Raw genomic sequence first — 24081 nt, 5'->3', positions numbered from 1 at the left:
GGTCTATTTAAAACCCTTAACCCATGCTCAAAATCCAATATCAAAACCATATGAATATTACTTTAAAATACATGTTTTTAACAAATTAGAAATTAGGGGAGAGTAACATTCCTGAAATACCTAAGATTATGGAGAGAATTCAACCCTTGAATCTCTACTTAACCAATTTCTTGGAAACCCTAAGTATAGATGATTGAGAGACTTAAGAGAGAAGAAAGAATGTTTGATGTATTCTTTCAATGAAAATAGGGTACCAAGTATGTTTATAGGTCGTGGGTTATTATTGGGATAAGAGGGAAATATCTAAAATACCCCTATTAAAAGTTGGGAAATAAGTCATCAGTCGTTATGGGTCTCATAACGACTCATAATAACTTATTATAAGATGAGTCATAGTCAAGATAGTGTCACAAGGCATACACACTGTTGACCTTGTGACTAGTATACTATGGCTTGTAATGGGACCATAGGACTTGTAGGGTCCAGTCATAGTCAACACATAAACTATTTGGGTATACACTGGAAATCCTATGATTTGTGGAAAATAACCTATAATGAGTCCTCGCACCTCATAGTGCACCACTCATACTCAAAGCAAAATATTTAGGCACACACACTAGTCAGGCTATGATTTGGGTCCAATGACTCATCAAGATTTTCTAAAACTCATAGGGTAATTCATAGTCAAAACAGTGAGGATAAAATTTCAGAAATTTTCAAGGACCAAAGATCTGGGGAGTTACAGTCATAGAGTTTAGATGAGAACTTAGTTCTACTAGCTTGAGCTATGCGTTCTTCTTATGTATCTCGGTGAATTTTATTGTGTTGTGTGCCCTAATTTATAGTGTTTGATGATATAGGAGACCATGTGATATGTTATGAGCAATGTTTGGAAGCATAAAAAGGTCAAATGATGTTGTGAAGATACCCACCAAGAGAAGAAATTAAGGGCGAAATGAAGGAGTTTAAGATGGCAAAATCTAGAATTTTTTAGGCCATGGGCGTGCCATGCCTTTGAATATCTAAGATAAGGGTGTTCTTGAAACACCATAAGAATAGGACCCTTGCAAAATTTCTTAGGCTTTGGACTCTGTGGCTCGGTACGACTCAAGGGAGTCATTCGTACCCCTTAGATATGACTTGTTGGATGTTGTGAGGGTTAACTCATACCCTAGGCAGTATGTTAGGCTTGGCTACTGCCCAAGATATGACTCAACTAGGTAAGATTCGTATAGGAGCATACGAGTATTGCAAGGAACATTGTATGATGCATGTTTAAGTTGCCTTGTGGAATCTATCCAATATATGAATGGTGGGTATAATTGGGGGTGTCACTCGTACCCTTAGGTATGATTTAGGGGGTATGAGTCGTATAGAAACTATTAGGTAAGTTAATGGCAAGGGTTGGGTACAATTTGGGGTACCACTCGTACCCTAGGATATAAATGGTAAGGGGAAGTCGTACCCCTAGGTGTGGCTTGTAATTATTAAGTAGTTTGGATATTTCCTACTCCAAAAACCTTATGTCCTCACATCATATAACCCTATATTGCCTTTCATAACACTTATTAAAGGATTAAAACACATTAAATACTCTCTGAAATACTCTCTTAAAAATTAGAGGCTAGGGTTTCTTCATATGTTCTTTAAATGGCTTAAACGTCAAGATTTCTTCCGTGAATCATCATGTATAAGGTATGTACTCCTTCCCTCATTGTTATTTAAAAATAATGGAATGTGTATTATGTTTTAAACATTGATTTAAGAATCATGAATAGTAGATTTCAAAATATTATTGAGGTTCTCGATGCCTATGGTTTGGTATTGGTTTAAACTACAGTTGTACATATTTTTTGTAATGCTTTACATATGTGGTTATTGGTTGGTTATGATTTAAAAAAAAGGGTCTTGATTAACCCTAATTATGGTGGTTTATTTATTGGTTTTGGTCTTGGTAAGGGTATGCCCTCAACATGTTTGAAAATTCCTCAAAGAATGCTTTTACTCTATTGTTGAACTTTCATTGGAACTCTTTCATGGTTTGGTTTGGTAATGGAACTCTAAATATATTTTTGGATAGTTTTACATGGTTTAAATGCCTAAATTGATATAAATTCTTTAAATGCAAGGCATGGTCTAAAAATGGTTTGGAATGGTTTAAATTTAGGTTTTGGTGGTCATGGTTGGTCTATTTTGAAAACCTTATGGATACATGGAAATCCCTCAAGTGAATGCATTAATTGAATTGGTTTAAATGGTTTGGAAAGGTAAAATGATAAAGGGTTATGCTTGTGGGGAACATGAAAGTCCCCCAAGAGGTTTAATATGGTATATGGAAGGGCACTTGAAAGTCCCCTTAACTTAAATAGTTTGGCTATGGATATTACTTGTAAGTAGAGGGATGGTATGACGATACCACTAATATTGGAATGGTTGGTAAAATGGTAAATGGATTGGTTGGTTATTTAGAAAAGGTTTTAATTGGGAAATAATGGCAAGGCTGTAGCAAAGTCGTAGAAGGTGGCGGTCCTAGGGAAACCAAAACTGGAAACTCGCATATGCTGATATGAGGATTGGTCTTAGTGGATTGTATGCATGATTTCACACTATTAGGTTATGTACTGGTTGTCCCATGGGATACTTCCTTGGTCATGCGGCTACACTCATAAGGGCCCTTTTAGCAAAGGGAGCTGAATTCATATAGCCCGTGGGTGGTTTAGGACGGCCAAGCTACATAGCCCAGGTAATGGTTTTAAATGTATACTAAACCCGATCCCATTTCTCGACAAAATTATATATATGTAAGGTTATGTGCATTGGATGATTTTTACTTGGTTTTATAAATGACATTATTTTATCCTTATCCTGACTACATGCTAGCGTTCACTCGCTAACTCGTCTGCTGGTGACTGTATACCCATGCTATGTAGGAACCAACTATTCTACTTCTCTTGTTTAGTGATCGGATTCTAGTACAGTTGATGATGAATTAAAGTGGTAAACTTCCATAGTTTGAAGGCATATATTTCATGTCATAGTTTACTTTACATATTTCTCGTATTTCATAGACTTTAGTTTTAGCTATGGTCAGGGGCATGTCCCGACTAGGTACTCTTTGGTTGGTCTAAAGGCTTTGTATGGACAACTATGGACTTGGGTATGGTATGGATTATTTATGTTATTAATACATACATTGGCTTATCATTATGGTATTGGTTTATGGCTTCCGCATTGGTTTGGTTAGTTATTGGGTGGTTGGACTTAATTGGGTTGGTCTCGATTATAAACTTGTCTAGAGTCACCACACAATTTGATTTGCTATCTTTTAATATTATCGGACTTCAGATGACTCAAGGTATGCAATTGGTGGTTGGGTTGGGTAATAAGAGCGGTTCCTGGTCCTGTTTGGGCTTGGGATTGCCTATTATGACAAGGCCCTGGTTCAGGTCATGTCAGTGCCACTCCCCAGGACATAAAGTAACATATTAAGAAATAGTAATCATCCGTTTGTATGGCGTGGCATGCTCTAAATGCGCCAACACATGAGTATGACACACCCAAGGTTAAAAAATGGGAAACTTTTTTCCTAGTATAAATATAATACTTGTCTCTTGTTTTAAACACCTTGGACGAATTTTAGGGCTGGAAAGTTTGCAAGGTTACGTAGTGAGATTTTAAGTATAAAGCACAAGCCAGTAAGAACTTATATCATGCATGGGAGAGATTGAAACCTCTCCTCAGGGATTTCCTGCACCACCAACTAACTAATGAGGTATTGGCTCACACTTTTGGTGAAGCTCTTGATTCACACCATAAAAATTTTACTAGATCAGCTGATGGTGGCCTTGCATTAGAGAAACTAATGATAAGATATATACTTTGCTGAATCAAATTGCATAAGTTAATCATGAATGGCAGGTCGATATGTCAAGAAATGTAGTAAAGAAGCTTGCCATAATTATTGAAGTGGATGGTGTCACAGCTTTGGATGATTAGTTGGCAGCTCTTCAAAATTAAATGATGACATAGCTCTGCAAGTTGAGTATGAACCAACCTCAGGCCCAAGTAAATGAAGTCAATCAAACCCTGTCTTGGTGCAAAATCTGTGATATTAGTGGTTATTCTTATAATGAGCCTATAGGTTATTTCCTCGATTTACATGCATTTCTAGTATTTCAAGCCTCCGCACAGTGGCTATAGGTCATTTATGACTTGCCAAAATTTTTGGTTTGGATATCGAATAGTTCATTTGGATTTTAGGCTCATTTCTCTATTTTAGAGCATTTATTATTTAGGATTTGGTCTCAGACCAAGAATCCTAGAACATGATCTCGGATGAGAGTTCCAATGGAGTCATTAGCTCTGAAATATTAATTTTAGGCTAGGAATACCTTGGCTCAGGTCCCAAGGATTCCAAAATTGGTTTGGGCTATTAGAAGAATTATATGCAAAATAGAACTATAGGTGTGAGTCCCACATTCAGTCAAAATAATCTTGGATGAAAATTTTGATGATTCCATTAAGTCTAGAACGTTTGATTTGGTATGGTAGCATAGTTCATTTGCACGTACAGAGTTCTGAATGAAACCCAAGCACTCGATCGAAGTCCATATTTAGACTTACAAAAATTTGGTATCTGGTAGCTGATTCGACCGCTCTCAGGGATCCGCTTTAGCATCCCATGTTATGAAGCCTTAGGCATTTGGCTAGGCCCCCTTTAGTGGAAAAGGGTACGCTTAAGAGGACCCTTCTTTAGCACCACGGGGCTTCTTTAACGGTACCTGCACAAAGCTACCAAACTAATTTAGAAGTTGAGGTACCGCTTTAACGACATGCGATTTAGCAATAAGGTGGTTGCTTTACCGGGACCTGGGTACTCTTTAGTCACGTTTCCTCACCAGATTCTCCACTATTTATTTATTTACTCATTTTCAAACAAATTTGAGAGCTCAAAGAGAGGAAATGTCACGCCTCAAATTCTGTTGGGGCGGAAAGGCACCCATTTTGGGAGAACCAACTCTTAACCATATACTTTTCATGCATATAATTATGGCATTCAAAGATTCTGCTAGTATGGATTAGATGCATTGATAAAACAAACCACGTAAGTAAGTCCAAACCTACATATACAAGACTTTGCCATTGGGGCCACAACGTTAAAAGAACACAATACTACCACACTTTTCACATAGTCTGCAAAGCCTTTAAAAGACACCTGGACACTTAGTTAAGGTCAGGACAAACCCCCGCCTTGCTCATAACTACTACACAATACCAAAATATATAATAGACTCGGAAAGCTTTGAATCAACTTGGAGCTCACCAATAGCAGTTGGATGTCCTGTGCTCCTACTAGGGTGGTCTACTAGCTAGAGTACCTATACTTACGGCATGAAACATAGTGTCCCCCATGAAGGGTGTCAATACAAAGAGTGTACTAAGTATGTACGACATGAAATGACTATAAATAAGGCAAGATCTCAACAAAATCAGTTATTAATATATAACTATAAAGATAAGGATAGAATACCAACTTTGTTTATGCTTATGGGATCATGTACATTATATCCTTTACTTTTCTTTATTCTTATTTACTTTATAGGATTATAAGGTGTAATACAAATGACCAGCTGATCAGTGGTAAAAAAGGATAACCTATGCTAGGCTTTCCTTTTGCCCCTGGGATACCACCCGTAATATTGGGATCGACCCATGCTAGGTGTTTCTTCCACCCCTGGGATACCACCCAAAAGATATAGATTCACTTTAGATCATTCTTTTCATCTTTAAAGTTGTTTTGGTGGTCATGTATTAGATTTGGATCTTTGGACCAGTAGCAAAAGGTGTGAAAATATGCACTAGATGCAGAAGCAATGAGGTCGAATACAACAATAATAGAAATATAACACATAGGAGCATAGCTAACATCATGGGTCATGTTAACTAAGAGAATAACTAGTAAGGCTTACTTCTGAAAGCACCCATATCATACTAGTATTTAGAATGGAAATGGACAAATCTAGTAACAAACACATCTTTAGGTACTTTAACAACTTGACAAGTTAGAAGAAGGTTGTTAACCACCTTGGGGTTTGTACGTTGTAGTTATGATAACTTGAAAGGAAGAACGCTTAGGAAGCTTACTTTGTAACAAAGGAGTTAGATCCATGCCAAAGAGTAGGATCGATGAACCATACATACCTTACTGCACAACTGATCACACTTTTACTTAACGTCTTTCCTTTTAGATTACTAATCTACAATAGCATAATACTAGTGTTAGTTGCTAATTAACATATTCACACCATTTAAACTTACCAAAACAATACCTGGGCAGTAATCCACAATCAACTAATCGAAGGGTGTTCTCTCAACCTCGTTCTTCTCCAATTACATTCACACATAATGTAAATTTTCATAAGATCCCCTTAATAGTTTCATCATTATTGTACTCTCAAAATAGTATATCAAGTGATGTGGGCAGTAAACTTAAGCGACATTCAATTTGGTGGTGTACCATTATACTCTTCTTCTACCTTTCAATAGAAATTATTCACACCATTCCCCCCAACGTCAACCAAGAAGCCCCCAACATACATGCATAAAACAGATCCAAAATAGCCCTAAATACCCCTTAATATGGAAACCAGAAGTTGAACTCACCATCCTTTGAGTTCTTAACAACAACATATACACAATCCTCAATCAACACACGCATATAGGAAAAGGAAAAAAAAACGGACAGTAGCCATACCTTAATTTCGGTGGTAGTTTATTCCATTAATGTATCCATATCTTGATCCCTTTACTCACAATCAAAAGTGAAGAGAAAAATCTCTTAATAATCAAGGATAAAGGGACTGCCAAACTTAAAAAGGGATATCTTCTAGTTTAGTCATGGAGAACATAATCATTATAGTATTCTTAAGATGTGCTCATGATTCGATCACTTACCTTTAACTTGGAGGAAGGTTTCCAAAGAACCCTAGTGGAATTTTAGGGTTGCTGCATAGCTAAGAGAAAACAAGAGAGAAAATCTTGAAAGCTGTTTTTTTTTGGCTAGTTAAAATGAGCTATAAGGGCTGGTTTTAATCCCTTTAAAAAGAGATTCTCTTGGCCGACTTTCTTGGTCATTTTTTGGGCCATAATTTATCAAGTAGGTGATGCACCTACTTTTCCATTATATTGGGCCTTTGTGGATTAAAAACTATTGGGCCTTGGCTGTCCATTCTCCTCCTTTTCTCTTATTTAATTTGGGCCAGAATTAACTTACGTAGGTGGTAGTGTATTTGGCCCAATAATCTGGTCAATGGATCCTTAATAGGTGATTCACCTACTTAGTTTTTAAGTTGGTCAAGAGGTCAAAGTAGGTGATTCACCTACTAGCTTAAAATAAGTCAAACAAGCACCTCAATATTTTTTTCCATTTTAAGATCAAAATGCTTATAGTTAAACTTAAAACTTGGTCACTTCATCCTTTAGATTCAAATACCTATTTAAGGGCCCAAATTTATATTCTCTCATCGAAGGTAACTTAATCATGACATGTTTCAGTACATGTGGGTACTCCTCCAAACCTATCTTACCGTCACCAATCACATAGGATATCCAAGCCCATTACCTACCCCATAAGTCCATATCAAGTGCCACATAAGTAGAACTAGTACACGCAGAATATAGGGTGTTACATCCTACCCTCTTTAGAAACATTCATCCTCGAATGCTAGCATAACTAGCTAGCGTAAAAGAATATAAGACTAAGTTTAAACTTATTGCTATCCATATAACACTTGTGTATTTATACTTACTTGTTTATGCCCCAAATCAGCATCCTTGGACCAAGTCTTTAGAATTAAATAAATGAGGGTACTTTGACTTCATTGCTTCTTTGGCTTCCCATGTGATTTCTTCTACTCGCGGGCTCCTCCAAAGCACTTTTACTGAAGCTACTTCTTTATTTCTTAACTTCTTAACTTGACGATCTAGTATAGCAGTAGGCACTTCTTCATACGTGAGTTCTTCCGTAACCTGCACATCTTTAGTAGAAATAATATGGGATGGATGTCCTATGCACTTGCGGAGCATTGAGACATGAAACACCGGATGCACCATTGAAAGCTCTCGGGGTAGGTCTAACTCATATGCCACTTGGCCAAATTTTTGAATAATTTTATATGGCCCTATGTAGCAGGGACTTAGTTTTCCCTTTATACCAAACCTCATTACCCCTTTCATTTGAGATACCTTCAAGAATACCGAATCTCCTATAGCAAACTCTAACCCTCTTCTTCTAATATCCGCATATGATTTATGTCAGCTTTGAGCTATTTCTAGTCGTTTTTGTATCACCTTAACTTTTTCTATAGCTTGATGAACAAGATCTGGCCCAAATAAGGTAGTTTCACCCACTTCAAACCACCCAATTGGTGATCTACACTTTCTGCCATATAAAGCTTCATAAGGAACCATTTTCATACTCGAGTGATAACTATTGTTGTATGCAAACTCAATTAGTGGCAAATGATCATCCCAACTACCTTTGAAGTCAAATACACAAGCAGGTAACATATCCTTTAATGTTTAGATTGTTCGTTCCGCCTGGCCATCTGTTTGAGGGTGAAAAGCTATGCTTAAACTCACTTGCGTTCCTAAACTCTTCTGGAATGACCTCAAAAAATGTGTGGTAAATTGAGCTCCCCTATCAGATATAATAGAGATTAGGACTCCATGCAGCCGAACTATCTCTTTAATATATAATTTTGCATACTCTTCAGCTGTGTACGTAGTCTTAACCAGTAGAAAGTGTGCTGATTTGGTGAGTCTATCAACTATTACCCATATAGAATCAAACTTTTGAGATGAGCGAAGCAGACCAGTGATGAAATCGATGTTAATCATATCCCACTTCCAAGTTGGGAGCTCTATAAGCTGCATATAACCTCCTGGCTTCTGGTGCTCCACTTTGACTTGTTGACAATTCGGACATTCAGCTATAAATTCTACAATGTTCTTCTTCATGTCGCCCCACCAATACACCTATTTCAAGTCATGATACATTTTACTTGAACTAGGATGGATAGAATATCTTGAATGATGTGCCTCTATCATAATCTTCTTTCTTAGCCCATCTACATTAGGTACAAATAATCTGTTTTGGCATCAAAGTATTCCCTCTTCTGCAAGCTCAAATACCTTTGTTACACCTTGTTGTACATTTTCCTTAATTTGTAAAAGAATAGGATCCATGTATTATTTCACTTTAACTTCGGCTACTAATGAGGATTCTGCTGCATTTTGCACAATAACGCCTATATCTGAAGATTCAATAAGGCTAACCCCTAAGCTAGCTAATTGGTGTAGATCCCTAGCTCTCCCTTCCCTTTCCATAGGCTGCCTATAATTACTTGCCATCGCCTTACGACTTATTGCATCGGCTACCACATTTGCTTTGCCCAGATGATATAAGATATCAACATCATAGTCTTTTAACAACTCAAGCCATCTTCGTTGCCTCAAGTTTAGGTCCCTCTGGTTAAAGAGGTACTGCAAACTCTTGTGGTCAGTATATATATCAACATGTAGCCCATACAAATAGTGGTGCCATATTTTTAAGGCAAATATAACTACTACTAGCTTAAGATCATGTGTTGGATAATTCTTCTCATGTGGCCGCAATTATCTTGAAGCGTAAGCTATTACTTTACCATGTTGCATCAAAACACATCCTAAGCCAACTCTTGAAGCGTCACAATATACCGCATAGCCTTCCGTGCCATCTGGAAGTACTAATATGGGTGTAGAAGTCAACTTATTCTTCAAATCTTGAAAACTTCTTTCACACATTTCATCCCATTGAAACTTATCTTCTTTATGTGTTAACTTTTTTAAAGGTGCAGAAATAGAAGAAAATCCCTCAACGAACTTTCTATAATAACCTGCCAAGCCTAGGAAACTACAAACCTCCGTAGGCGTCATGGGGCTTGGCCAGTTCTTCACTGCCTCTATCTTTTGAGAATCAACTCTTATTCCTTCATCGGATAGAATATGACCCAAGAATGCTACCGATTTTAACCAAAACTCACATTTGGAGAACTTTGCATACAACTTACGATCGCAAAGGATTTGTAAAACCTGTCGCAAATTATTAGCATGGTCTTGTTCTGATCTTGAATACACCAGAATTATCATTTATAAATACGATAACAAATACATCCAAGAATGACTTAAAAACTCTATTCATCAAATCCATGAAAGCTGCTGGTGCATTAGTTAGCCCAAATGACATAACTAAAAGCTCAAAATGACCATATCGCGTTCGAAAAGCCATTTTAGGTATGTCTTTCTCATTTACTTTCAATTGGTGATAACCTGATCTTAAGTCGATCTTTGAGAAACACTTAGCACCTTGTAACTAATCAAACAAATCATCAATTCTAGGAAGGGGATATTTGTTCTTAATTGTCACCTTATTTAATTGTCGATAATCAACACACATTCTCAACTTGCCATCTTTCTTACGTACAAATAACATGGGTGTGCCCCAAGGAGATATACTAGGCCTTATGAAACCCTTTTCCAATAAATCTTTTAATTGTTCCTTCAATTCATGTAATTCTACAGGGTCCATTCTATAAGAAGGAATAGAAATCGGTTGAGTACCTGGGATCACATCAATACCAAACTCCACTTCTCTTTCCGGAGGTAAACCTAGAAGCTCTTAAGGAAATACGTCAAAAAATTCATTTACCACTGAGATGGATTGAAGAGTTGGTGACTCGACCTCTATATCTTTCACCCTTACTAGATGGCATATGTATCCTTTGTACATCATCTTCCTTGCCTTAATATAATAAATAAACTTACCCCTTGGTGCCCCAATATTACCCCTTCACTCAAGGACCACTTCCTTTGGAAAATAGAAATGCACCCTCTTAGCTTGGCAATTCGCTATGGCATAACAAGAAGACAGCCAATCCATACCCATTATAACATCAAAATCCACCATTTCAAGCTCAAAAGGTTAGCCAATGTATCACGATTGCAAATAGTTACTATACAATTACGGTAAACTCTTCTAGCTATAATAGATTCGCCAATTGACGTAGACACTTTAAATGGCTTAGCTAGTAATTCTAGTGTTCTTTTGAACTTTCCAGCAATTAATGGAGTGACATATGATAATGTAGAGCCTGGATCAATTAATGCATATACCTTATGTGAAAAGATAGACAATGTACCTGTAACCACGTCAAGAGAAGTCTCCAAATTTCGTCGACCTGCTGAGCATATGTACGATTCTGAACACCACTAGAGCTAGCTCCCTTAACACCTCTACCATGACCAGTAAGTATATGCTGACCCCTACCAAAAGAAGGAACCAAGGATGATGATGCAATAGTAGATCCAGTAGGTCGTGCCATATCAGCCATGCCCCTTTTTGGTCAATCTCTCATTAAGTGTCCCGGTGTGACACACCAATAACAAGAATTTGTCCCAAACTGACATGCAGCTAGATGATTTCTTCCACAATTCTTACAAAGCTGTCTAGGAGGTCTTGATTGGCTTACACCTCCTTGCTCTCGATACCCCACTACTTGTGAACCTTTACTCTCACTTTTTTGCTTGAATTGATTTCCCTTAAACCGTTGGAATCAAGGAGAAACACCTGATGTGGAGTAGGAAGGTGATGGTCTAGGGTGTCTATCAAAAAATTGAGGCCTGAATTCACTCTGAAATGGAAAAAATTGTCCCATAGATCTAGCCCTCTTGGAGTGCCATCTTTCTAGCTCTTGTGTCCTTCTTTGCCTTTGATCCTTCATTTTTTGAGCAAATGCTTGTATTCTTGCTATATCCATGACTTTATTCAAGGCAGCAATAGTACAATTTCTAACCAAATATGGGTCCAATCTATCCACATATCGATGAACTCTATCCTCTATAATAGCTACTATGTTAGGAGCATACCTGGCCAAAGAATTAAATTGAAGACTGTACTCCCTCACGCTCATATTTTCTTGGCAAAGATTTAAAAACCGATCTGCACGGGTCTCCCAAATCTCGAATGGAAGATAATGATCAAGAAATACTGTTTTGAATTCTTCCCAACCAGCTAAAGGTGCACCTATACCCCTTGACTTCTTCCAAGCTTCATACCACAATATAGCTACCTGTTTAATCGATATGCTGCTAAGTCCACTGTCTCTTTACCAGATACATGCATAAAATCTAAAGCCCTTTGAATCTGATTAATAAAGTCTTGTAGATCTTTATTAGGATCTAAACCAATAAATTGAGAAGGGTCCAATTTAAGGAAATCTTGGGTTCATAAACTGGCTGCCCTATCTACACCACTAGAACCCATAATTGGACCAGTTTGTCCTTGACCTTGTCAAGCAACTATACATGTTAATAATTGCATCGCATTCCTCAAATATTGCTCAGTAGCATTATAGGTGACTCTGGGGGTACTCCCCTCCTCCTTAGCTCTTCTAGAGATGGAGGAGTAGAAGAAGTCCTTGATGCGAACTCATCTTGGGCCTCACTATGATCAGCATATCTAGGTGGCGATTTACTTGTCCCTTCTCTGATAGCCATATCTACTTGTTTACTTTTCTTACTCTTACACTTTTTTGTAATCGACATCATTACTATATTGAGAAAAAACATATTTAAGGTTAAATACAAGTCAACCTACATTATTGGCTCTATCGCACGATCTAAGAAATGAAGAAAAAGAAACAACTCCTAAATGCCTCGTAGCCTCATACTTAGAGATGTGGTGCACAACACACCCATAAGCAAGACTCTACATAGACACGACTTTGCAGACAACTCCATAGGATGACCTGCTCTGATATTAATTTTGCCACGCCTCAAATTCTGTTGGGACGGACAGGCACCCATTTTGGGAGAACCAACTCTTAACCATGTACTTTTCATGAATACAATTATAGCATTCAAAGCTTCTGCTAGTACGGATTAGATGGATTGATAAAACAAACCACGTGAGTAAGTCCAAACCTACATATACAAGACTTTCCCGTTAGGGCCACAACGTTAAAAGAACATAATACTACCACACTTTTCACATAGTCTGCAAAGCCTCTAAAAGATAGCTGGACACTTAGTTAAGGTCGGGACAAACCCCCGCCTTGCTCATAACTACTACACAATACCAAAATATATAAAAGACTCAGAAAGCTTTGAATCAACTTGGAGCTCACCAATAGCAGCTGGATGTCTTGTGCTTCTACTGGGGTGGTCTACTAGCTAGAGTACCTGTACCGGCGGCATGAAACATAGTGTCCCCCACGAAGGGTGTCAATACAAAGAGTGTACTGCGTATGTACGGCATAAATGACTATATATAAGACAAGATCTCAACAAAATCAGTTATCAAAATATAACTATAAAGATAAGGTAGAATACCAACTTTGCTTATGCTTATGGGATCATGTACATTACATCCTTTACTTTGCTTTATTCTTCTTTACTTTATAAGATTATAAGGCGTAATACAAATGACCAGCTGATCAGTGGTAAATGAGGATGACCCATGCTAGGCATTTTAACCCCTAGTATAAGTTCCTCATAAGTATACAAATCGAGATTGACCGATGCTAGGCTTTCCTATTGCCCCTGGGATACCACCCGTAATATTAGGATCGACCCATGCTAGGTTTTTCTTCCACCCCTGGGATATCACCCAAAAAATATAGACTCACTTTAGATTATTCTTTTCATCTTTAAAGTTGTTTAGTGGTCATGTATTAGATTTGGAACTTTGGACCAGTAGTAAAAGGTGTGCAAATATGCACTAGATGCAGTAGAAATGAGGTCAAATACAACAATAAAAGAAATATAACACATAGGAGCTTAGCTAACATCATGGGTCATGTTATCTAAGAGAACAACTCGTAAGGCTTATTTCTTAAAGCACCCATATCATATTAGTATTTAGAAAGGAAATTGACAGATCTAGTAACAAACATATCTTTAGGTACTTTAACAACTTGACAAGTTAGAATAAGGTTGTTAACCACCTTGGGGTTTGTACGTTGTAGTTATGATAACTTGAAAGGAAGAACGCTTAGGAAGCTTACTTTGTAACAAAGGAGTTAGATCCATGCCAAAGAGTAGGATCGATGAACCATACATACCTTACTGCACAACTGATCACACTTTCACTTAACGTCTTTCCTTTTAGATTACTAATCTACAATAGCATAAGACTAGTGTTAGTAGCTAATTAACATATTCACACCATTTAAACTTAGCAAAACAGTAACTGGGCAGTAATCCACAATCAACTAATCGAAGGGTGTTTTCTCAACCTTGTTCTTCTCCAATTACATTCACACAAAATGTAAATTTTTATAAGATTCCCTTAATAGTTTCATCATTATTGTACTCTCAAAATAGTATATCAAGTGATGTGGGCAGTAAACTTAAGCGACATTCAATTTGGTGGTGTACCATTATACTCTTCTTCTACCTTTCAATAGAAATTATTCACACCATTCCCCCAACTTGAACCACGAAGCCCCTAACATACATGCATAAAATAGATCCAAAATAGCCCTAAATACCCCTTAATATGGAAACCAGAAATTGAACTCACCATCCCTTGAGTTCTTAACAACATATACACAATCCTCAATCAACACACGTATATAGGAAAAGGAAAAAAAAATGGACAGTAGCCATACCTTAATTTTGGTGGTAGTTTATTCCCTTAATGTATCAATAGCTTGATCCCTTTACTCACAACCAAAAGTGAAATGAAAAATCTCTTAATAATCAAGGATAAAGGGACTGCCAAACTTAAAAAGGGATATCTTCTAGTTTAATCATGGAGAACATAATCATTATAGTATTCTTAAGATGTGCTCATGATTTGTTCACTTACCTTTAACTTGGAGGAAGGTTTCCAAAGAACCCTAGAGGAATTTTAGGGCTGCTGCATAGCTAAGAGAGAACAAGAGAGAAAATCTTGAAAGCTACAAGGGCTGGTTTTAATCCCTTTAACAAGAGCTGCTCTCGGCCGATTTTCTTGGTTATTTTTGGGCCATAATTTATCAAGTAGGTGATGCACCTACTTTTCCATTATATTGGGCCTTTGTGGATTAAGAACTATTGGGCCTTGGCTGTCCATTCTACTCCTTTTCTCTTATTTAATTTGGGCCAGAATTAACTTAAGTAGGTGGTAGTGTATTTGGCCAAATAAGCTTGTCAAGGGATCCTTAATAGGTGATTCACCTACTTAGTTTTTAAGTTGGTCAAAAGGTCAAAGTGGGTGATTCACCTACTAGCTTAAAATAAGTCAAACAAACACCTCAATATTTTGTTCCATTTTAAGATCAAAATGCTTATAGTTAAACTTAAAACATGGTCACTTCATCCTTTAGATTCAAATACCTATTTAAGGGCCCAAATTTATATTCTCTCATCGAAGGTAACTTAATCATACCATGTTTCAGTACATGTGGGAACTCTTCCAAACCTATTTTACCATCACCAATCACATAGGATATCCAAGCCCATTACCTACCCCATAAGTCCATATCAAGTGCCACATAAGTAGAACTAGTACATGCAGAATATAGGGTGTTACATCCTACCCTCTTTAGAAACATTCATTCTCGAATGCTAGCATAACTAGCTAGCGTAAAAGAATATAAGACTAAGTTTAAACTTATTGCTATCCATATAACACTTGTGTATTTATACTTACTTGTTTATGCCCCAAATCAGCATCCATGGACCAAGTCTTTAGATTTAAATAAATGAGGGTACTTTGACTTCATTGCTTCTTTGGCTTCCCATGTGATTTCTTCTACTTGCGGGCTCCTCCAAAGCACTTTTACTGAAGCTACTTCTTTATTTCTTAACTTCTTAACTTAACGATCTAGTATAGCAGTAGGCACTTCTTCATACGTGAGTTCTTCCGTAACTGCACATCTTTAGTAGAAATAATATGAGATGGATCTCCTATGCACTTGTGGAGCATTGAGACATAAAATTCAATTTTGTTAAATTCATAGAAATTAGGTCTTTAAATTTCTAAATATTGGGGTTTAATTTGGGTCGTAATTCATGCAGCATTTGTACTCTACTTTTGAGCACACATTCTTGGTCCTTTGGGTACCTCATGACAAATTCAATTTTTTAATTCTATTTGTAGGCCCAACAAACTCTTTCATGACCCGAATGTTGTCCCAACCCTTAATATAGCAATATGGGTCTTATTTTACTCCTAATGACATGTATATTACTATTTTGATAGCATGGCAGAATTTTAGTATCGTGGAGCAAAAATGATTAACCTGTGGGTAATTAAAGGATTTTTGGTTCGACATTGTGGTATGATTTTTCTACTCTTATTCATGAGATAGCGTATTATATATGTTGCATTTTAGATAGAGATTTTAGGATGTGATTTATAATTACCCTCCAGGCCATTTTCTTCATTTTCACTCATTTTTGCTGTTTAGAGATTTCCTATAGCTGCCCTATGTCATTTATGATTTGCTGGAGCTGATAGTTTGTATACAGGGTAGTTCATTTGTTTTTTAAAGCCAGTTCCCAATTTTGAAGTCTTCACTAGTAAGAATGCTATTAGGTGAAAACTTGAATCAAACGACCTTATATGCCAATCTTGATAGTTCCAACAACTTTTAAATGTTAATTTTAAGCTAGATGGAACTTTGGTTCGCGTCTCAAGGCTTTCAAACTCATTCAAAGATATTGTCTAAAATTTTAAAAAATACCACTTGGGTATAGGACTCACTTTTCATTGAAATGACTTTGAATGGAAATTTCAGATATGCTATTAAGTCTGAAACAATGAATTTAATTAGGTAGCATAGTTTGTTTCCATGTACAGAGATCCAAATAAATCTCAGGAGTTGATGGAGACTTAGAAAAATACCAAGTCTTAAGCTGGTGTGACCACAAAAGTGGCCCTTTGGCAACATTGGTGGAGGGCACTTTAGTAGCCTTCCAGGCACTTTAGCCCAGCTCCAGCAAGCCACTTTAGTGGCAATCTGACCTCTAAAGTACACACTGTTTAGCGTCAGCTACCCACTTTAGTTGCTTCGCAAGCGTGGATAGGTATCGCTTTAGTGGAACCTGGGCGCTTAGCACTGACCGCTAAAGTAGCCCAGTGCCTGCTTTAGTAAAACCTAGTAGCCTTATAAATTCCCCACTTAACCTAATTTCCTCCTATTTTTCACATAAGTTCAAGAGTGAAAAAACCTAGAACATGTGGAAACTTAGGTAAACCATGATAGGAGATTTTGGGGTGTTTGCAGGCTTAAATTATTCATTTCTTCTATGAATTCTTGGTAAGTTTTCACCAATTCCCTAGTTTATTCCTCCATTATTTCCCCAAATCCTTAGAATATTGGTGGGTTAATTATAGATCTATTTGGGCTAAAAATTTACCTATTAAAGAAATACTGAACAACAAGCCCAGTATATTCCCACATAGTTGGGTCTGGAGAGAGTAAGATGTACGCAGTCCATACCACTACCTCCAGAGAAGTAGAAAGACTATTTTTGATAAACCCCCGACCCAAGATAAGGATTAATAAACAAATCCATAATAAAGCATTGAACAAGATGACATAACATAAATATGACACCCACAAGAAATAGTAAACAAAGAATAGTAACCAAATTCTTAATAAAAAAAATTTGGACCATTTCTCGATTTGAACCCATATAGCCCATGGGTGGTTTAGGACGGCTAAGCTACACAACCTAGGTAATTCTTTTAAATGCGAGCTAAACCCGATCCCCTTTCCCAACATGATTATATATATATATGTATAGTTATGTGCATGGATGGTTTTTACTTGGTTTTAGAAATGACATTATTTTATCCTTATCCTGAGTACATGCTAGCATTCACCTGCTAACTCATCTAGTAGTGAATGTATACCCATGCTATGCAGGAACCAGCCATTCTGCTCCTCTTATTTAGTGATCGGATTCTAGTACAGTCGATGTTGAATTGAAGAGGTGAACTTCCATAGTTCGAAAGGCATATATTTTATGTCATGATTTACTTTACATAATTCTCATATTTCATAGACTTTGGTTTTAGATATGCTCGAGGGCATGTCCCGACTAGGTACTCTTTGGTTGGTCTAGAGGCTTTGTATGGACAACTGTGGACTTGGGTATGTTATGGATTATTTATGTTATTAATACATACATTGGCTTATCATTATGGTATTGGTTTATGGCTTCCGCATTGGTTTGGTTAGTTATTGGGTGGTTGGACTTGATTGGGATGGTCTCAATTATAAACTTGTCTAGAGTCACCAAACAGTTTGATATGCTATCTTTTAATATTCTCAGACTTCAGACGACTCAAGGTATGCATTTGGTGGTTAGGTTGGGTAACGGGAGCAGTTCCTGGTCCTGGTTGGGCTTGGGATTGCCCATAATGACAAGGCCCTGGTTTGGCTCATGTCAGTGCCACTCCCCAGGATATAAAGTAACATATTAAGAAATAGTAATCATCCATGTATATGGCATGGCATGCCCTAAATGCGCCAACACATGAGTGTGACACACCCAAGGATAAAAAATGGGAAACTTTTTTGCTAGTATAAATATAACACTTGTCTCTTGTTTTAAACACCTTGGACGCATTTTGGGGCTGGAAAAACACTGGATGAAGCTGCAATTAGGGTTCTTAATCTTTACTTTAGTTTACTTTTGGTTTTAATACGTGAATTTCATTCTTGTAATTCGTTGTAATACCATGAGTGGCTAAACACCCTCGTCTATTGTTTAGGCCAAGAACATGAATACTTATGATTTCAATTGAGTTTTTGTAAGTTGATTGTTTCAGTTGTTCATATATCCTTGTTATTACTATTCTATTGATCAACAAACCTTAGGATAAACCTACATTTTGTTGTAATCCCAAAAAGAGGAACAATAGATTAGATTATGGGATATATGGAGTGGGATCCTGTAGTTCGAGAAATCAATGTTAGGATTTGCATTCAGGATAGGAATATACCTAATTTGCCCCATTTGTTTCATATATAGGCTGAAATATAAATTCATTTAAGTTAGTTCTCACATTCCTTCTCAATGATGTTGTTGTGGAGATAACTTAGATAGAAGATTAGAGGATAACCATTCACTAATTATGTTATAAACCTAGTGAATCCACAATCAAGATGATTCACTAAGCCAATAATATTGTATAGCTTAGTAAGATTGTTTGCAGTGCCTTGACCCTGGTTTTCTCCCCATTATTGTATCCAGTAGTTTATAATTTCCAATTAGTTATGGTTACTTTTGAATTCTTAAATCTCAAATGCTATTGGTTAACTTGCACGTGTTTAGTCTAAGCAATAAATCTAGAATATTATTGTTGTTAAACCAAGTCCCTGTGGGTTTGACATTAAGCTTGAAAGTGCCACTTTATTACTTGCACAACCACGTACACTTGCATGCGTGCTAGGAACATAATAAGTTTTTAGCGCCATTGTTGGGGACTTTAAAATTGGCAACTATTTTATTTTAAGTTTTGCTATTTGTTTTATAAGTGCTAACAAACTGATCTTAACTTCTAAATTTACAGGTACAGGTCTGAAACTTAAGTAAGCTGGAAAGCGAAAGGCATTAGGTTGACCCATATCCTGAACTTGAGAGAAGCTTACATCAGTTAAGGAGAGAAATAGTCCTTCTCTATTGCATAGCACAAGTTCCACATGAAGAAGATGATCCTACTGTCATAGGTGATAAACAACAAACTGTAGGATAGTACGCAAAGTGGTAGTCCCACTCGCAACTAATATCACCTCTTTCATCCACAGATTTGAACCTAGAGTAGATTCAAGCTTAAACAGAATATGGTGTATTTATTACATAATAGTGGGAAATTACAGGCCTATCACATGAGGATTCTCAAGTTTATCAACAAAATTCTTGGAGACTTGTTATTTTTCATCCCTGCTGGAGTCTCCACTGACTATATGACATTCATTCTCTTCCATTTCTCACTTTTAAGGGAAGCGAAGAAATGGTTAAAGGCAAACTTTCAAACTCTATCACTACATAGAATGATCTACAAAGAAGCTCCTCATTCGACTCTTTATGTCTGGAAAGACTGCAAGATTACATAGTGATATTTTGAGTTTAAAGCAGAAGCTAGATGAGAACTTATATCATGCGTAGGAGAGATTCAAATCTCTTCTCAGGGATTGCCTGAACCACCAACTAACTAATGAGGTATTGGCTCACACTTTTGGTGAAGCTCTTGATCACACCATAAAAATTTTGCTAGATTTAGCTGCAGATGGTCTTGCATGGGAGAAACTTATGTTGAGCTATATACTTTGCTGAACCGAATTGCATAAGTTAATACCAAATGGCAGGGTGATATACCCAGAAATATAGTAAAGAAGCTTGCCCAAATGATTGAAGTGGATGGTGTCACAGTTTTGGATGATCAGTTGGTAGCTCTTCAAAATTAAATGATGATACAACTCTGCAAGTTGAGTATGAACCAACCATATGCCCAAGTAAATGAAGTCCATCAGACCCCGTCTTGGTACAAAATCTGTTATATTAGTGGTTATTCTTATAATGAGCCTATACGTTATTTCTTTGATTTGCATGCATTTCCGGTATTTCAAGCCACCCCACAGTGGCTATAGATGATTTATGACTTGCCAAAATTTTTGGTTTGGATATCGAATAGTTTATTTGGATTTTAGGATCATTTCTCTATTTTAGAGCATTTATTGTTTAGTATTTGGTCTCAAACCTATAATCCTAGAATATGATCTCGGATGAGAGTTCTGATGGAGCCATTAGCTCTAGAATATTGATTGTAGGATAGGGATACCTTGGCTTAAGTCTCGAGGATTCCAAAATTGTTTTTGGCTATTAGACAGATTATATGGAAAATGGAATTATAGTTGTGAAACCTATATTCAGTCAAAATGATCTTGGAAGAAAATTCTAATGGTTCCATTAAGTCTAGAACGTTAAATTCGGTATGGTAGCATAGTTTGTTTGCACGTATGGAGTTTTGAATGAATACTAAGCACTCGATCAAAGTCCATATTTAGACTTAGAAAACTTCAGTATCTGGTAGCTTATGCGATTGCTAATGCACTCAGGGATCCGCTTTAGCTACCCATGAACTAATTATGAGGCCTTAGGCATTTGGCTAGGCCCCCTTTAGTGGAAAGGGGTCTGCTTAAGCAGACCCTTCTTTAGCGTCACCGGAGCTTCTTTAGCGGTACCTGCACAAAGCTGCCAAACTAATTTAGTAGGGGCTTCATCCCTACTAGAGTCTCCACTATCTATATGAGGTTTATTCCCTTCCCCTTCTCTGTTTTAGGAGAAGCAAATAAATGGATAAAGGCAGAACTTTCAAACTCCATCACTAAATAGGATGTTCTACAAAGAAGTTCCTCATTTGACTCTTTCTGTCTGGAAAGACTGCAAGGTTAGGTAGTGATATTTTAAGTTTAAAGAAGAAGCCAGATAAGAACTTATATTATGCATGAGAGAGATTGAAATCTCTTCTCAAGGATTTCCTGCACCATCAACCAACTAATGAGGTATTGGCTCACACTTTTGGTGAAGCTCTTGATCACACCATAAAAATTTTGCTAGATTCAGCTGCAGGTGGTCTTGCATTGGAGAAACTTATAATGAGCTATATAATTTGCTGAATCAAATTGCAAAAGGTAAACCCGAACGACAGGGTGATATGTCTAGAAATGTAGTAAAGAAACTTGACAAAATGATTGAAGGGGATGGTGTCACAACTTTGGATGATCAGTTGGTAACGCTTCAAAATTAAAAGATGACACAGCTCTGCAAGTTGAGTATGAACCAATCTCAGGCCCGACTAAATAAAGTCCACCAGACCCCGTCTTGGTGCAAAATCTGTGATATTAATGGTTATTCTTATAATGAGCCTATAGGTTATTTCCTAGATTTGCATGCATTTCCAGTAATTCAAGACTCCCCACAGCGGCTATAGGTCATTAGGACTTGCCAAAATTTTTGGTTGGGATATCAAATAATTCATTTGGATTTTAGGCTCATCTCTCTATTTTAGAGCATTTACTGTTTAGGATTTGGTCTCGGACCATGAATCCTAGGATATGATCTCAGATGAAAGTTCTAATGGAGCCATTAGCTTTGGAAAATTAATTTTTAGGCTAGGGATACCTTGTCTTAGATCTCGAGAATTCCAAAATTGTTTTGGGCTATTAGACGGATTATATGAAAAATAAAACTATAAGTATGAGCCACCACATTCACTCAAAATGATCTTGGATGAAAATTTCAATGGTTTTATTAAGTCTAGAATGTTGAATTTTGTATGGTAGCATAGTTTATTTGCACGTACGGAGTTCTAAATGAATCCCAATCACTTTATCAAAGTCCATATTTAGACCTATAAAAATTTGGTATCTGGTAGCCGATGCGACTGCTTATGCGCTTAGGGATCCACTTTAGCATCCCATGAGCTAATTATGAGCCTTTACGTATTTGGCTAGGAGCCATTTAGTTGAAAGAGGTCCGTTCCTTCTTTGGCACAACAAGGGCATCTTTAGCTGTACCTGCACAAAGATGCCAAACTAATTTAGTAGGGGCTTCATTCCTACTGGAGTCTTTACTGACTATATGAGGTTCATTCTCTTCCCCTTCTCACTTTTTGGGGAAGCAAATAAATGGTTAAAGGCAAAATTTTAAAACTCCATCACTACATAGGATGACCTACAAAGAAGTTTCTCATTCGACTCGTCCTGTCTGGAAAGACTGCAAGGTTACGTAGTGAGATTTTAAGTTTAAAGTAAAATCCAGATGAGGACTTATATCATGCATGGGAGAGATTGAAATCTCTTCTCAGGGATTGCCTGCAGCACCAACTAACTAATGAGGTATTGGCTCACACTTTTGGTGAATCTCTTGATCACACCATAAAAATTTTGCGAGATTCAGCTGCAGGTGGTCTTGCATTGGAGAAACTTATGATGAGATATATACTTTGCTGAACTGAATTGCACAAGTTAATCCTGAATAGCAGGGCGATATGTCCAGTAATGTAGTAAAGAAGCTTGCCAAAATTATTGAAGTGGATGGTGTCACAGCTTTGGATGATCAGTTGGCAGCTCTTCAAAATTAAATGATGACATAGCTCTGCAAGTTGAGTATGAACCAACCTTAGGCCCAAGCAAATGAATTCCATCAGACCCCGTCTTGGTGCAAAATCTATGATATTAGTGGTTATTCTTATAATGAGCCTTTAGGTTATTTCCTTGATTTTCATGCATTTCCAGTATTTCAAGCCTCCCCACAGTGGCTATAGATTTTAAGCTTATTTCTCTATTCTAGAGAATTTATTGTTTAAGATTTGGTCTCAGACCAAGAATCCTAGAATATGATCTCGGATGAGAATTCCAATGGAGCCATTAGCTCCGGAATATTGATTTTAGGCTAGGGATACCTTGGCTCAGGTCCCGAGGATTCCAAAATTATTTTGGTCTATTAGACGGATTATATAAAAAAATGGAACTATAGGTGTGAGCCCCATATTCAGTCAAAATGATCTTGGATGAAAATTTTGATTGTTCTATAAAGTCTTGGACGTTGAATTTGGTATGGTAGCATAGTTATTTTACATGTACGGAGTTATAAATGAATCCCAAGCACTCAATTGAAGTCCATATTTAGACTTACAAAAATTTGGTATCTGGTAGCTGATCCGACTGCTTATGTGCTCAGGGATTCGCTTTAGCGGCCCATGAGCTAATTATGAGACCTTAGGTATTTGGCTAGGACCCCTTTAGTGGAAAGGGGTCCGCTTAAGCGGACCTTTCTTAAGCGCCACAGGGGCTTCTTTAGCGGTACCTGTATAAAGCTACCAAATTAATTTAGTAGTTGAGGTGCTGCTTTAACGACATACGATTTAATGATAAGGTGGTTGCTTTACCGGGACCTGGGTACTCTTTAATCTCCTTTCCCCACCCGATTCTCCACTATTTATTTACTTCTTTTAAAATAAAATTGAGAGCTCAAAGAGAG

The sequence above is a fragment of the Capsicum annuum genome, chromosome 10, assembly GCF_002878395.1.
Source record: "Capsicum annuum cultivar UCD-10X-F1 chromosome 10, UCD10Xv1.1, whole genome shotgun sequence".
Lineage (NCBI taxonomy): Eukaryota > Viridiplantae > Streptophyta > Magnoliopsida > Solanales > Solanaceae > Capsicum > Capsicum annuum.
Note: the sequence above shows the minus strand (reverse complement) of the source record.